The sequence below is a fragment of the Pelodiscus sinensis genome, chromosome 13 (assembly GCF_049634645.1).
Source record: "Pelodiscus sinensis isolate JC-2024 chromosome 13, ASM4963464v1, whole genome shotgun sequence".
Lineage (NCBI taxonomy): Eukaryota > Metazoa > Chordata > Testudines > Trionychidae > Pelodiscus > Pelodiscus sinensis.
In genome coordinates, this window is record NC_134723.1 from 12,477,603 (window position 1) to 12,494,164 (window position 16,562).

The following is a 16,562-nucleotide window of genomic DNA, read 5'->3' on the forward strand; positions in this document are numbered from 1 at the left end:
GTCTACATAGATTTCTGAACATATACTGCATGATGTTAGGGTAAATACCATATATTCTTTCTCTTTTCACTTTTTACTAGATTCTCTGTGTTAAATTGCTAAAACCCATTTTCTGTCTTTTTTCTATTCTGCCGTCTGGTGATCCAGAACCTCAAAGAAGCCTTTTCCTGTCTGTTAATTCTGATGTTATTAAACAGCAGTTCACCCTGAAGTGAAGCACACACAGGTGGAAAACTGAATAAAAAGATGTTTTATGTTTCCATAGAATCTGCCCAATGTGGTTCTCCGTGTTCTACACATACTAATTTATTAAAGCTCACACTTGTAAGTACTCCATGATTAGCACTTCAGGGATACCAAGAAGTACAGAATGCAAACATTTAGTTATACATATTCCTCTTAGTGAGACATATAAGAACAGATATTAGTAACAATATATGTTGTTGACTGTGTGTTGTGTGAAGAACTTTCGCTTATTAGTTTTAAACCTGCTACCCATTCATTTCATTTGGTGTCCTCTAGTCCTTATATTATGGGAACTAATGAAAAACTTTTCTTTATTCACACACCACTCATGATTTTATAGACCTCTGTCATATCCCCCCTCAGTCTCCTCTTTTCTAAGTTGAAAAGTCACAGTCTCTTTAGCCTCTCTTCATATGGGACCTGTTCCAACCCCTGATCATTTTAGTTGCCCTTTTCTGAACCCTTTCCAAGACCAAAATATCTTTTTTGAGGTGAGACCACTACATCTGTACACAGTACTGAAGATATGGCGTACCATAGTTTTATACTTCTCCTCCTCCTTCTTCCACTGGCTTCCCCTTCCAGCTCCCTCCTCCCAGGTTTCCCCCTCCCCTCTCCCACCCTCTCTCTTCCCCTCTCCCACCTCCTTTTCCCAGTCTCCCCAGAGGTTAATCTCCCCCCCCCCCAGTTTTGTTAAATAAAGAGTTTTGTTAAATAAAAATAAATAAATTTTTGAACACACGTGTCCTTCATTTTGTACATCAGGAAGGGGGGCTTGGGAGGGGTAAGTGGAAGGAGGTGAGGGAGGAATGGGGCGCGAGCCCTCAATGGGGAGGACTGGGGTGGCTCTGTGGGCTCCTCAGGGTGGAAGCTCTCCTGCAGGGCCTCCTGGATCCTGAGAGCCCCCCGATTGACACCCCCCCCCCCACGGATGGCAGCCTGTGGCAAGTGCAGCCGGGCTGATGGCCGAGTGCTGTGATGTGCCAAGTGTGGACACTCAGGGCACTCCAAGACAGGGCTGCTTTGCTATCCCTCATCGAGGTAAACAAGCAAGCGGGGAACCCTGAGAACTGTCTGTCTGGGGTGGGGGTCAGGTCCCTTTAAGCACAACCCTCAGCTAGGCAGCAGCTCCACACTCTAATTCCTAACCTGATGCTCTGCCGGCACTGGTTCCAGCCAGCCTTAACTTCGGTTCAGGGTCCATTCAATGTGGACATTCTATTTCGAATTAGCAAAACGCTAATTCAAATTAGTTTTTAGGTCTAGATGCACTAATTCAAATTAGCTTATTTCCAATTAACTAATTTGAATTAAGTTAGTTCGAATTAGTGTTGTAGTGTAGACATACCCTCTGTGAGGATGAGGTAGAATTTCTCACTTAATACTGAGTTACATATTCACTTATTTCATAAGGAAGGGAAAATGTAAAATGAAAGATATTAGGTCTTACCCATCCGGAAGGCCCACTGAACCATATGAAGCATCAAAGAACAAAGACTTTATCTGCATCCCTCTCCGCTCCCCCCCCCCCACACACACACACATACACGCATAAAAAGGAAACATGTATGTGTATGTGAGCTCATCAGCTTGTTCTCTAGGAAGACAGAAATAAAAATCCCAACAAGAAGAAACTGTATGATGCTTGGAATTTGGGAGGGCTAGCTTTCTAAGCATAAGCAAAGGGATCCCCATACTACTTGGCCTGGTTAGTCCTAGAGGATATAGTGGACTTCCTTATTACAGAAGCTGCTAATGCCTTTTGAAACTTTAGATTGTAACTCATTTATATGTTTGCTTATCTTTTTAATCTTGTAAATAATTCTCATTCTATTTCTTAAAAAATCTTGTTTGTTTATTATAGAATTGGTTACAGTCTTGTTTTTAGTGTAAGATCTAAGGTGCAATTGAACTGTGGCAAATGATAGGCCCTTTTGGGACTGGACATAACCTAAATATTGTTGTGCTTTTTGCTGTAAGGCACTGTCTTCCAAAAAGGGAAGCTTGTTCAATGGCAAGACATATTGGAGCAACTAAAGGGACTTTCTGTAACTCCATGGTTTGGGTCTTATGAAACGTGAGATATTCATACTTGATACTTGGTTGGTGATATCTAAGTATAGAACTCATAACCAAATTGAGGTTTGTGCCCTGATCCTTAACAGTCTACCTTGAGACTGGCATTAATAGTGATGAATTACTCCAGTCTGCTTAACAACTAGTGCTGTGTCACCACCAAATGCAGACAGGTATTCCTAGGGAGCATAGTAAATACTGTTACAGAAAGCTCCATTATAAGGCAATGCTGAGATTTAGGGCTCACTATGCTTATTCATTCACAGTGGGATGGCCAGAATTTGTCCTCTAATTCACTTGTCTATTGTTTATAGATACATGATCTCTGAAAGGCTCTATCATAATATTAAAGCTCATATCAATAAATCTTAGATTTGAAGAGCATCTAGCACATTTACACTGATGTTTAAAGGTTATGATTTAATTAATTTGTTATTAAGGTTTTTATGTGTAGTTCCCTTATTAAAGGTGCCTCTGGGAAGATCCTGTGTGCTGCAATCTAGCTCCAGAGACTACAAGTCCCATGAGCCCTGGAGGAAACCAGGAAGGAAGTGACTTTTGTTGGGGAGATCTGAGTCTCTCCACACGTGTGGAGGAAGACTCAGCAGTTTGTGGACTCTTCCCTCTGTTTTTGGAGCAGAAAGGGAGCTAGGCTGCTATGGAGGAGTTTGATCCAGTTCAGGAGCTGTTATGTTACAGTTACAGACTGGGACAGTGAGCCTTTGGAACTGGGATCTAGCAGGCTGCTTCTGATTGCCCTAGAGGGGAGGCCCTTTGGCTGCACTTGTGGCTAGAAGCTATTCTGCACCCAGCACACAGAAGGAGACTGTGAGTAACTGCAAAAGCGACGAGGAGTCCTGTGGCACCTTATAGACTAACTGAAGTGTAGGATCATAAGCTTTCGTGGGCAAAGACCCACTTCGTCAGATGCATGTGAGTAACTGGGCATCTTTGGGAAAATGCTGCCTGAGACTTACCTCAAAGATACAGACTAACTCTGGGTTCAAAGAGAGGCAGAGGGGCCAACCCCTCTGTAAATACTGTTACAGAAAGCTCCATTATAAGGCAATGCTGAGATTCAGTTTGTGGACTCTTAGTTTGTAGAGCCTTCTTGGAAAAAAGAAGATTAAGGGGGGACATGATAGCGGTTTTCAAATATCTAAAAGGGTGTCACAAGGAGGAAGGAGAAAATTTGTTCCTCTTGGTTTCTGAGGACAGGACAAGGAGTAATGGGCTTAAAGTGCAGCAGGGGAGGTTTAGATTGGACATTAGGAAAAAATTCCTAACTGTCAGGGTGGTCAAATATTGGAATAAATTGCCAAGGGAGGTGGTGGAATCTCCCTCTCTGGAGATATTTAAGAACAGGTTAGATAGACATCTGTCAGGGATGGTGTAGGTGGAGCTTGGTCCTGCCTTGAGGGCGGGGGGCTGGACTCGATGACCTCTTGAGGTCCCTTCCAGTCCTATTATTCTATGATTCCATGATTCTATGATAACCCAGTGAACCAGAGCTGCTGCATAGCTTGGACCCACATACACACTACCTACAGAGAATCTCCATTACAGCTGCAGTTCTTCAAGTGAGCCCAAGCAAGCAAGAGTCTGGGACTCTGAGTCCAGGGGTGTGCACACTCTAAGGTGGGATAAATATTGGCAGTGCAAATGGCAGTTCCTTTTACTTCTGCGTACTTTGTTAATTGATGTTATTCACTGTTAATTTGTTAAATCCTGTTTCTCTAAGTTAAGTAAAGGTTGTTCATTCTAATACAATCTATTAGATGTATATTATTTATGATTTGTAATTGTTGTTCTGGAGTTAGATCCAGTTTATTATTGGAATAAGTTTATTCCTGGGCGTTCCCAAGGCACACCAATAAGTGTGTTACAGGACCAGCCAGGTGGAGGCACCGCCATTATATGTTGTTTATGAGCAAGGGAAAGCAGCAAGGGGGTGGATAGGGTTTCCCCAACTAAACAACATCACCACTGGGATACTCAGGATCTTAAACTTTTTATGTTAAGAAGGTACTCAGGATTTTAACCTTTTATGTTAAAACCATCAGGCGCCCAGGCACACCTGTGAGTGTGACCTGCTCCCGATAACCCAGGGAGGGAAAAGGGGGTTACATATGTAAGAAAAAAGCGAAGAAAGTAAAAAGACCACATAATCTAGTATAACAGTTGAATCTAGCTGTTGGGATTTTGCAGTTCCCAGAGAGTCAGGTGCTGGGCAGAATCAAGGGTATTCAATTCAATTCAACAAGACTTTATTCAGTGTGCACAAAGGGAGAGCCCCTAGTACTAAAATCAGCCAGAGCCCCTCGAGCAAGGAGCCCCTCCCCTTGCTGTTTTATAGCACATGGCAGTTACAGGTTACATAACACAAACTTCTAAACCAATCAGATTCAACCTTTCCATATATGGCTTTGTTTGTCACATGCTTGTCTTTCTCCACTCCACATGTTGAGTTCACCCGCCTCCCTTTGGCCTTTTCTAGGCTGTTGCTAGGGTGGTGAGCCACAGCATGCTTCTTTATGCATACCTACTTTCTAAATCACATTTTGTTTAAAATGAACACATGCATGCCCTTCACTAGCCAAATGCAGATTGGAAATCAGGGCCTTTTTTACATAGTGAGGGTAAAACCAATGGAAAAATGTATTAAGGGTTATGGTAGATTTTCTACAACTGAAAATTTTTAAGCCATGTTTTTCTAAAAGATATACTCTAGTTTAAACAGGAATGAATTTCAGAATATCCTTTGGCCTGCATTTTATGGGAGGTCAGAATAGATGACGACAGTGGTCCCTTATAGCCTCGTAGTCTACAAATAATACTGGATAAGAACAGGTGAGAGAGATTCCAACTCAATCTGTGGTGAAACATCATTGACTTCAATAGCACACTCTATACAACTATAACAAAGATTAACATCAGTCCATAACATATAACAGTATCACGTGCTAAATGCAAGTAACGGAGAGTGAAGCATATGATAATGGGATGACCAACAGACTGCGCTAGGCCTTAAGGGACCAGTGAGTGATGGCAGCTCTGGGACTCTGGAAGGGACAGGGCCTCAGGCAGCAGGAGCAGGTCTGGGGTTGCGTCTCTTCGATATATTTTGAATTCAAATTTGAAATATAAGGGTATGTCTACACTACAGCACTAATTCGAACTAACTTAATTCGAATTAGTTAATTCGAACTAAGCTAATTCGAATTAGCGCATCTAGACCTAAAAACTAATTCGAATTAGCGTTTTGCTAATTTGAACCAGCGCGTCCACACTGATTGGATGCTGGGTTGCATTTAAGGGCAGCTGAAACCGGTTCGGGCAGGGCATCAGGTAAGTAGTTGCTTTGTGTGCCTGCTGTCTTAGGCTATCTGAGGCTCATGCTTAAAGGGACCTCCCTGGACAGCCAGTTCTCAGCTTTTCCGCTTGCTTGCCTACCTTGCCGAGGGACAGCAAAGCGTTTTTCTCTCCGCCTGCCTGTGTCAGTGCTTCCCATTAGGGACGCCACCGCAGTTGGCAGCATGGAGCCAGAGCTCACCCTGGGCATGCTGTTCCAGTTTTTGGACCTGCTGCTGCAAGCCTGCCAGCAATGGGTGGAGGCTGCCTTGCACCATTTGGTGCAGGTCAGCCCCCTGACTCTCCCCCTGGCCTCCCTGGGAGCCATGGAATAGCCACAGCAGCGTTCGGACACCAGCTTGCCCCGCCGCATCTGGGGTCTGGACACCAGCAGCGACTGGTGGGACCTCATTGTCCTTGAGCATTGGGAAGACCAACAGTGGACCCAGAATTTCAGGATGAAGAAAGACACCTTCCTGGAGCTCTGCGAGTGGCTCGCCCCAGCTCTGCGGTGACGGGACACTCGCATGAGGCCCACCATCCTCCTCCAGAAGCATGTGGCCATCTCCCTATGGAAGCTCTTCATGCCGGACAGCTACTGATCCGTCGTGAACCAGTTCGGCGTGGGGAGATCCACTGTCGGAGCAGTGCTCATGCAGGTACGGCACCCACAGACCACTGGACCTGGGGGGGACAGGGGCTGTAAGGAGGGGATGGGGTTCCCCAGGGAAAACGGGCTGGGGGAGGCGAAAGTTCCCCGCACTGAAGGGTTCAGTCTGTCCCGGCTGTACTACATGCTGCCCACAGGGGTTGCTTCTGGGAGTGGGGCGCGGGGCAGTGCCAGGGAACGAACACTCCCAGCCATCTGGGCATCCCAGTGATTCGTGGTTTGCTATGTCTCTCTGCAGGTAGTCAAGGCCATCAACCGGGTGCTGTTCTGCAGGGTGGCCCACCTCACCGACCCGGATGCGGTCATCCAGAGGTTCGGCGCCCTCGGCTTCCCCAACTGTGGGGGGACCATCAACGGGATGCACATCCCCACCCGTGCCCCAGAACATCAGGCCTCCCAGTACATCAACCGCAAGGGGTACTTCTCTGTGCTCTGGAAGGCCATGTGTGACCACCAGGGCCAGTTCACGGACATTAATGTGGCCTGGTCCGGCAAGGCACACGACGCCAGGGTGTTCCACAACTCCTCTGTGTGCCAGAGGCTGCAGGCCAGGACCTTCTTCCTCGACCGCAAAATCAGGGTTGGGGACGTGGACGTGCCCGTCTGCCTGGTGGGGTATGCGGCCTACCCCCTACAGCTCTGGTTCATGAAGCTGTACATGGGGCACCTCAACCTCTCCCGGCAGGCCTTCAAACCAGGCTCACCAGAGGCCGCATCGTGGTCGAGGGAGCCTTCGGATGCCTGAAAGCCCGATTTCAATGCCTCCTCACCCGCCTCGACCTCGCCGAGCACAACATCCCTCCCGTGGTGACAGCATGTTGTGTGCTGCACAATTTATGTGAGCAGAAGGGGGAGTCTTTCCTGCCAGCCTGGATGGCTGAGGCTGAGCGCATGGCTGGCCAGTACATGCAGCCCCGCACCGCCGCCATCCAGGAATCCCAGCGGGGGGGCATCCAGATCCGGGAAGCCCTGCAGGAGAGCTTCTAGGTGCAGGAGGAGGACTGAACTCTTCCTGCATGCCCCACTGGGGCCTTCTTCCACCCTCCCTTCCTTCCCCTTTCCCCTCCCTAACCCCCTTTTCTAATGTAAAATAAAGACACCTGTTTTGCCAACAAAAATCTCTCTTTACTTTACATAACTGGGGTGGAGGAGGGAGGCATGAGGGTGGGAGAGGGGAGGGGGAAACCTGGGAGGAAGGAGTTGGAAGCGGGTGGAAGGAGAGGAAGGGAATGAAAAGCTCGGGGTTGGGGGTCCTGCTGGCTCTCCTGTCTCACAGCACTGTGGGTGTGGGGGCATCGGGGGGGAGTGGGTATGGAGGGTGGGACAGGAGGGACGGGGGGTGCAGAGGAAGTGGGAGGGGGAATGAGAGCTGGGGTGGCCACAGGTGCTGGAGCAGGAGGAGGCAGGAACCTGTGCACCAGGGTCTGAAGGTGACCTCTGAGGGCACGGCTCTGCTCCTCTAGCACCTCCATGCTCCGCTGCCACCTGGATGCGGATCTGGTGCTCCAGTAGCCGCAGGTGCCGCCAGTGGTAGTCCTCTAAGTTGCGGGTGTACCCTGAAGTCCCAGGTGCTGTGGTTGTGGTGAAACAAGAGCAGTGGTCAGTTCTCCTTGGGGACACGATGGGTGAAACCCAGCCCCCCTCTGCAAGGTGAGCTCAGTGTGTGGGGAACAGATCAGAGCCCCTGCATGACACCCAGCTGCTGTTCCATGGTGGGGAAGGCCCAGGCGCACGGTCCCTGGGCTCCCTCGCCCCCCACGCCTCCCATACACATAAGGGGAGCATGATGGCACTCATATGTGGAGCCCTCCCTGGCCTTGGACGGCACAGCCGATGTGCTCTGTGGGGTGGCTCAGGGGTCCTGGGCAGGCTCTCTGCAGGCTTCTGCCTCTTGGCCTCCTCCTCCTCTGTGTCCAGGATGGGTCCCTCTGCCCCGGGGTCGATGACCACCCGGGGGGCATGCACTGCGTGAGCCTCCAGGATGCGGTCCAGGGCCTCATAATGGGGGCATGCCTCCGGGTCAGCCCCTGGGTGGGAGGCCCTGGCGTAGGCCTGCTGCAGATCCTTAATTTTGCAGCGGACCTGCTTCCGGGTCCGCATGTGGCCTCTGGTGGCCAGGCTATCAGCCATGCGGCTGTAGACGGCCACATTCCTGTGGCTAGTGTGGAGATCATGGACGTTGTAGGACTCCCCCCAAACCTCGATGAGGTCCACGATCTCCACACTAGACCAGGCGGGTGCCCGCCTCTTGCATCCCTGGGCAGGCTCCTGGGAGCCGCCAGCCTAGTCCTGGGAAGAGGCTCGGTGGCAGCGGGTGGATGGCTCATGGCGTGCCAGGTGCAGGGTCTGCTGGCTGGGTGCTGGCAGGCTTGCAACTGGCACAAGCACTGTAGCCAGACTGTGCCCCTTTAAGGGCTCTGGGGCCTGGAGGGGGCAGAAGAGTTTCCCTTGTTTTGCCCAGAGGGGCCACCACGGCAACCTGGGAAGGGCTAGCCTCCAACTAGTTTGAATTAAGTGGCTACACAGCCCTTAATTCGAACTACTTAATTCGAACTAGGCGTTACTCCTCATAGAATGAGGTTTACCTAGTTCGAATTAAGCGCTCCACTAGTTCGAATTAAGTTCGAACTAGTGGTGGTTTGCATGTATAGATGCTATGAAAGTTAATTCGAACTAACAGCTGTTAGTTCAAATTAACTTTGTAGTGTAGACATACCCTTAGTGCTTTTTTTTTGTTTTGATTATTTTCTTTTCTTCCCTTCCATCTATAAATTGCTTGAGCTCCAATCTGTTTAACATTGTAGTAGTCCTTCTTCTTTCTCTCATGCTGTGAGCATAGCTTCTCTTCCTCTTGGAGGACTTTATAGTTGGATGTAAAATTGAAATAAAATAGTGACCATCTTCAACAAGGTCAGTAAATTACTGCCAGTTGACAAAATCAAACCAGGACATGAGTTATGACCTCTGATTAACAGCTTGCTTTATGGTTATCTTATCCCTCTCCGGAAAAGGGATGCAGATTAGACACATCGTTATTGCAAATGAAGCAGGGATTTAAATATCCCCCGCTTCATTTGTATAAACATGGCTGCCGCTTTTTTCCGGCTCGGGGCTTTGCCGGAAAAAAGCGCCAGTCTAGACGGGGATCTTTTGGAAAATAAAGCCTTTTCCGAAAGGTCCCTTATTCCTCTTTAAAATCAGGGTGGGGCTTTTTTGCGCAAAACACTACCGCATTGTTTACACTGACCCTTTTGCGCAAAAGCATTTGTGCAAGAGGGTTTTTGCCCAAACGGGAGCAGCATAGCATTTCCGCAAGAACGCTGACAATCTTACATGATATTGTCAGTGTTCTTGCGGAAATTCAAGCGGCCAGTGTAGATAGCTGGCAAGTTTTTCCACAAAAGCAGTTGCTTTTGCAGAAAAACTTGCCAGTCTAGACGCAGCCATAATGTACTATTTCAGGTCTATATCACTTGACACATTTTTTTTTGTTGATTGAAATTTCACTATGGCATCTGGTGAAGATACTTCTAATCATGTGGGTTTTTCACTGATGACTTGTTGGGCACCTTTGCTAGACACATTTATTCTTTGTTATTTAAAGTATTAGAGGACTTTATGATTCAGAGATATAGTTATAGATCTTTTCACCAGGTCATCTAGTTCATACAGTCATCTAATGAAGAGTTGTTTCCTATGGTACATTTATTAGTAGTTTGTCTCCTTGTTTTAAATGTGTTACGTTATAGAGCTTCAATCTTTTCATTTGAGCACTTATGTTTTCGGGAAGTTTTTAATTCAGAAAAATTTGTTCTCTTAATTTCATGGAATTACTTCGCTAACTTTTCTGGCACTTTTTAACCTTAAATAAATAAGTACCTTTACTTTTAGTCTCATGTTTTGTTCTTAGTCAATCTATATTATCAGAGGTGTTGAGATTACTGCTGATGTCAATGTGGCGAGGACCTTCCTTAGGTTCTGGGCCAGGATCTGAGTGCCCAGTCTCTTGGCTTCATTTACATTTACATGGCTGCTGTGCTGAGCTGACAAACAGCTGATCAGCTGTTTGTGGGCTCACGCGCTAGTCTGGATGCTCCCCTGCCGACATCAAAGCCCTTTGTCGGCAGCCCCGTTATTCCTCGTGGAATGAGGTTTACCGGGGCTGCTGACAAAGGGCTTTGATGTCGACAGGGGGAACGTCCAGACTAGCACGCGAGCCGACAAACAGCTGATCAGCTGTTTGTTGGCTCAGCGCGGCAGCCATGTAAATGTAAATGAAGCCGCGATCATTTAAATCGCGGCTTCATTTGCCTTTGCCAAAAAAACAAATCTACATGCCTCTGCCGACAGAGGCATGTAGTTTAGACGTACCTCTGGGCTACGTCTACACTGGCCCCTTTTCCGGAAGGGGCATGTAAATTTCACTAGTCGTCGTAGGGAAATCCGCGGGGGATTTAAATATCCCCCGCGGCATTTAAATAAAAATGTCCGCCGCTTTTTTCCGGCTTTTAAAAAAGCCGGAAAAGAGCGTCTAGACTGGCCCCGATCCTCCGGAAAAAGTGCCCTTTTCTGGAGGGTCTTATTCCTACTTCAAAGGGAATGTAGGCATTCGAACTTGCAAATGAAGCCCATTATTTAAATATCCCAGGCTTCATTTGCATGCTCCTGGACAGGCACCATTTTTAAATCCCCTTAGTTCAAACTGACTCCTCCTGCAATGAGGTGTAACAGTTAATCCGAATTAAGGACTTAGTTCAGATTAACTTCTGACTGCCGCGTGTAGCCACGGGCAGTTAGTTTGAACTAAGGGGATTAAAAAATGGCGCCTGCCCGGGAACATGCAAATGAAGCCCGAGATATTTAAATCCCGGGCTTTATTTGCAAGTTTTAATGCCTACATTAGCCACCCTAGTTCGAACCAGTGGGCTAGTGTAGACATACCCATAGTGTTTTCTGCTTAAACAGCCATGGAGCTGTTGGATGTGATCAGTGTTTGAGGAGAGGGATCTGTTCAGTCCCAGCTGCGAGTGACCCATAGGAAGTGGGACACATATAGGCACATTTCTCAATCCTTGTGTGAAAAGGCGTACAAGTGGGACACGCTGCAGTACAGAGTGAAGATTAAAGAACTCAGACAAGCCTATCATAAAGCCTGTAAAGTAAATCGAAGCTCCAGTGCTTCACTAAAAACCTTCAATTTCTGTAAGGAGCTGGATGCTATCTTCAGCAGTGACCCTACTTTCACCACCAAAAGCCAGGATACTTTGGAGAACATGGGGGCAGTAAATAGATGATCCAACCTGGAAGATGAAATACTAGATGAAGAGATTGAGATTAAATGAGGACAAGGGTCTCCTCCAGGGTCTCCAGGAATGGTTCTTCATTACTAACACACATTGCCAGTCTGAGCAACTGCTTTCCAGGGACAAGGAAGTAGGGGATGAGAGGCAGGGTACGTGGCTGTAGCTTGTGGAATTCAGGGCTGAGGGTATGGAAAAGGGAAGCTGGCAAGGTTTCCTCTAAGCTGTGCAGGAGCACAGCCGTGCACCTGCTTAATGGACTATGCCCAGGTATGCTACGTACAGAGCTGCCTAGCTGAGGGAGGAGCACTGTTCCCTCAGTTGCAGCAGCTCCTTTCTGGAGGCAGAAGCTCACCTCTCCCAGCTAGTAGAGAGGGGGCATAATGAGGAAGGAGGGAATGAGTGGCTGGGAAAGGGATTGTTAGGGTGCAGAGTTTGAGGCATCTGGGCTGTGGCATCCAGGGGAGGAGAGAGACACTTGGATTAAAGCAGCTAGCTGTCTGTGAGACACCCAGCACACTCTCTCAGCCCGAGCTTGGCTCAGTCAGGGAAGCAGACTGCATGGGATAGGTGGGGAAAATAGGAAGTGGATTGGTGCTGGCGTTGGTGTGGTGGAGAGTGAGTTTGTGGTGTATTCTCTGACTCCAAGCTGGGCGGAGGCTGAGGGAGCAGATTGCGTAGGAAGAGGGAGTGTGCTAGTGTCTATGTGGTGAGGTGGGGGTGGGGAGTTTGTTTGGTACAACTTGACTCCCATCTGCACTGCAGCAAGAATCAGACCCAACACAGGGGAGAGACACAGGACTCTCTCCTGGGATGAGAAGGGGGCTCCATGGGAGGAGCACCAAAATTTCAGGTGTGTTATGTTGACATGCTAAGGTCTGGGCGGCATGTGGCTACATGAGAGATAGAGTGCTGCTGGGGAACCTCTGTTGTCTCATTAATGCCACAATAGGTGCTTAGTACATCTTCCCTTTCCTTGTTGAGGCTGGAATGAGGTAAAATGGGACATACTGTAAACAGCAATACAAATAAATCAAACATATGGCCATTAAGTAAAAGCATAAAAAATATGGGTACAATGTCTATGCTAAATGGGGTAAAGAATGTTAGTGAGGTGAAACAGCAAAAATTAAGATGTTTGTACACCAATGCGAAGAGCCTAGGTAACAAAATTGAGGAACTAGAGCTACTGGTCCAGAAAGTGAAAGCAGATATTATAGGAATAACAGAAACATGGTGGAATACTAGGCATGACTGGAGTACAGGTATTGAAGGGTATGTGCTGTTTAGGAAAGACAGAAATAAAGGTAAAGGTGGTGGAGTAGCATAGTATATCAATGATGAGGTAGATTGCAAAGAATTAAACAGTGAAGGAATGAAGACAGAGTCTGTCTGGACAAAAATCACATTGGGGAAGAAAACTATTAGAGCCTCCCCTGGGATAGTGCTCGGGGTGTGCTATAGACCACCAGGCACTCCAGGGCTTTATAAGGCAGTGGACAAGTGACCAAGGAGCTTGCGAACAGGTGAGTGCTAACAGGGAGTTTAGAGAGGGAGTTGGGAAGGACATGAGGTTCTCTTGTCTTTCTTTTTAAATCCCTTCTCCAGAATAGCAGTGATGGATGGTGATGGGTCTGCTGCTGTTACCTGCACAGCGTGTGCCATGTTTGTCTTCCTCCCGGAAGAAAGAATGGATTTCATCTGCACAAAGTGCAAGCTGGTAGACATTTTGGAAGAAATAATTAGAGGACTGGAGGCCCAAGTGTCGACCCTACACTAGATCAGAGAGGATGAAGACCTCCTTGATAGAAGGCAGCGTTTAATCCTTCAAGCACGGCAGGCAGAGGAGACAGAGAGGGCAGTACGTGACCAAAAAGAGAACTGGCAGCATGTAACTTCTAGAAGGGGAAAAAGGCCAACACGGGAATCTCCCAATGCTACAGAGGTAAGTAATCGCTTTCCAGCTCTCTCCCAAGCTCTGCAGTGCTGAAAGCTTTGGAAAGGACCTCGCAAGGAAGAAATCGGAAGGGAACACCATCTACTGGAAGGCCTGGAATGCATAGTCCTAGAGATGGGAGTTCCACGGCCACCACCCCCAAAAGAAAACGATGGGTGGTGGTGGTCGGGGACTCCCTCCTAAGAGGGACTGAGCCATCCCTCTGCCGTCCAGACCTGGAATCTCGAAAAGTGTGCTGCTTACCGGGAGCTCGCATTCAGAATGTCACTGAGAGGCTTACCAACCTGATCAAACCTTCAGATCGCTACCCCTTTCTGCGTCTCCACGTGGGAACTAACAATACAGCCAAGAATTACCTTCAGCAGGTTACTGCAGATTATGTAGCGCTGGGAAGAAAGATTAACTGAAGTAATATGAAATAATATGAAATAACTTCATATTTCTTGGACTGGGCCAGGTCCTCCAGTTCTTCCTGTTTGTTGCCCAGGCTTCTCGCGTTAGTGTACAAACATTTCAGTTAACAAGTTAATTGCCCTATCTTCTCCATTCAAAACAGGGGTCCTCCTTTCCTGCTCCTTCCTCTCTGCATTTCTTCCCGGTATCCGACTTTCCCACTCCCCTAAGGGTTTTGGTCACTATCCCCTGACAAACCTAGTTTAAAGCCTTCCTCACTAGGTTTGCAAGCCTGCCCGCAAAGATGCTCCTTCCTCTCTTCATTAGATGGATCCCATCTCTTCCTAACAAGCCTTGTGCCCGGAACAGAGTCCCATGGTGGAAGAAACCAAAGCCCTTTCTGCGACACCACCTGCGCAACCACGCATTTACGTCCTCAATTCAATGATCCCTGCCAAGGACTCTCCCTTCAACAGAGAGGATGAACGGGAACACCACTTGCGCTCTGATTTCTTGGATCCTTCTTCCCAGCGCTACATAATCCGCAGTAACGCGCTCAAGGTCATAGTTGGCCGTATCATTAGTTCCCCCATGGAGAAGCAGAAAGGGGTAGCGATCTGAAAGTTTGATCAGGTTGGTAAGCCTCTCAGTGACATTCTGAATGCGAGCTCCCGGTAAGCAGCACACTTTTCGAGATTCCAGGTCTGGACGGCAGAGGGATGGCTCAGTCCCTCTTAGGAGGGAGTCTCCGACCACCACCACCCATCGTTTTCTTTTGGGGGTGGTGGCCGTGGAACTCCCATCTCTAGGACTATGCATTCCAGGCCTTCCAGTAGATGGTGTTCCCTTCCGATTTCTTCCTTGCGAGGTCCCTTCCAAAGCTTTCAGCACTGCAGAGCTTGGGAGAGAGCTGGAAAGCGATTACTTACCTCTGTAGCATTGGGAGATTCCCGTGTTGGCCTTTTTCCCCTTCTAGAAGTTACATGCTGCCAGTTCTCTTTTTGGTCACGTACTGCCCTCTCTGTCTCCTCTGCCTGCCGTGCTTGAAGGATTAAATGCTGCCTTCTATCAAGGAAATCTTCATCCTCTCTGATCGAGCATAGGGTCAACACTTGGGCCACCAGTCCGCTAATTATTTCTTCCAAAATGTCAACCAGCTTGCACTTCATGCAGATGAAATCTGTTCTTTTTTCCGGGAGGAAGACAAACATGGCACACGCTGTGCAGGTAACAACAGCAGACCTCTCACCATCCATCACTACTGTCCTGGAGAAGGGATTTAAAAAGAAAGGCAAGAGAACCTCACGCCCTTCCCAACACCCTCTCTAAACTCCCTGTTAGCACTCACCTGTTCGCAAGCTCTTTGGTCACTTGCTCACTGCCTTATAAAGCCCTGGAGTGCCTGAAAATCTTGCACCGGTAATTCTAGGATGTAGCCCAGGGAGGAGGATTATCCTCCAGGAGCTCAGCATGTTTCAGCAGGAGCCTCACTGAGCAGACAGCAGAATCCTCTACTGACAGTCCAGGTCCCCCTAACTCCCCACCCCCTGACAGGCCAGCTCCCTAACAGTTGGGAGGCTTACCTATGGACTAGGCTGTCAGGCTGTATTTACCCTGAAAAAGGAGAATTTCCTATGAACTAAGCCTCCAGACCATGTTTACCCCTGTCAAGGGGGGTTGTTCTGTGGTCAAAGCCTCTAGGTCAAATTTGCCCTATTAAAGGAAGTGGTGGGACTTCAGGACCATTGAGGGGGCCTACCCCTCAATAGCCTACAAAATCTAAAATGTTAGCTCCTAGAGAAGGGGTATCCCTCTCCCATTGCTGATTCACCAGTTGCAATGGCCCCTTAATCTCCTGGCCATAAACAAGTTCAAAGGGAGACAATCCCAAACTAAGATGGGAGTACATCTCTGTACATCTCTGTAGGCAAACAGTAACTGCTGCAACACCAGGTCACCATCACTGGAGTGTTCATTTATGAATTTTTGTATCGTAGCTCCCAAAGTTATATTAAAGTTCCATTAAATCTTTCCACAGGGCCACTTGTCTGGTGGTGATAAAGAGCGGCAATCAAGTGGTTCACCTTATGAGCTTCCCAAAGAAGTTCCTTGGTTTCTGGCCAGAAGTTAGTTCCTGAATCCATAAGGATCTCTGAGGGTCAACCTATCTTGGCAAAAGATCTGTTAGTGCCTGGCACAAAGCTCTTGGCTGTGGTGTTCCCTAATGCTGCTGCTTTAGGCCATTGGGTGGCAAAATCCATGAAAGTCAATATATATTGTTTTCCTCTGGATATCCTTTTAGGAAAAGGACCCAGAATATCTATCACCACACACTGGAATGGAACCTCTATTATGGGGAGTGGCTGGAGAGGTGCCTTGACCTGGTCTTGGGGCTTTCCCACCTGCTGGCACACCTCACAAGACTGGACATAGACACATCCTTTCCCAGTGGAATGACTTTCCCAATCAGTCTTTGGTTCTATTTACCCCAGCATGGACAGTAGGGTGATCATGAGCTAAACTCAAGATCTTTTGCCAGGACTTAGTTGGTACTACTAACAGTCTCTGA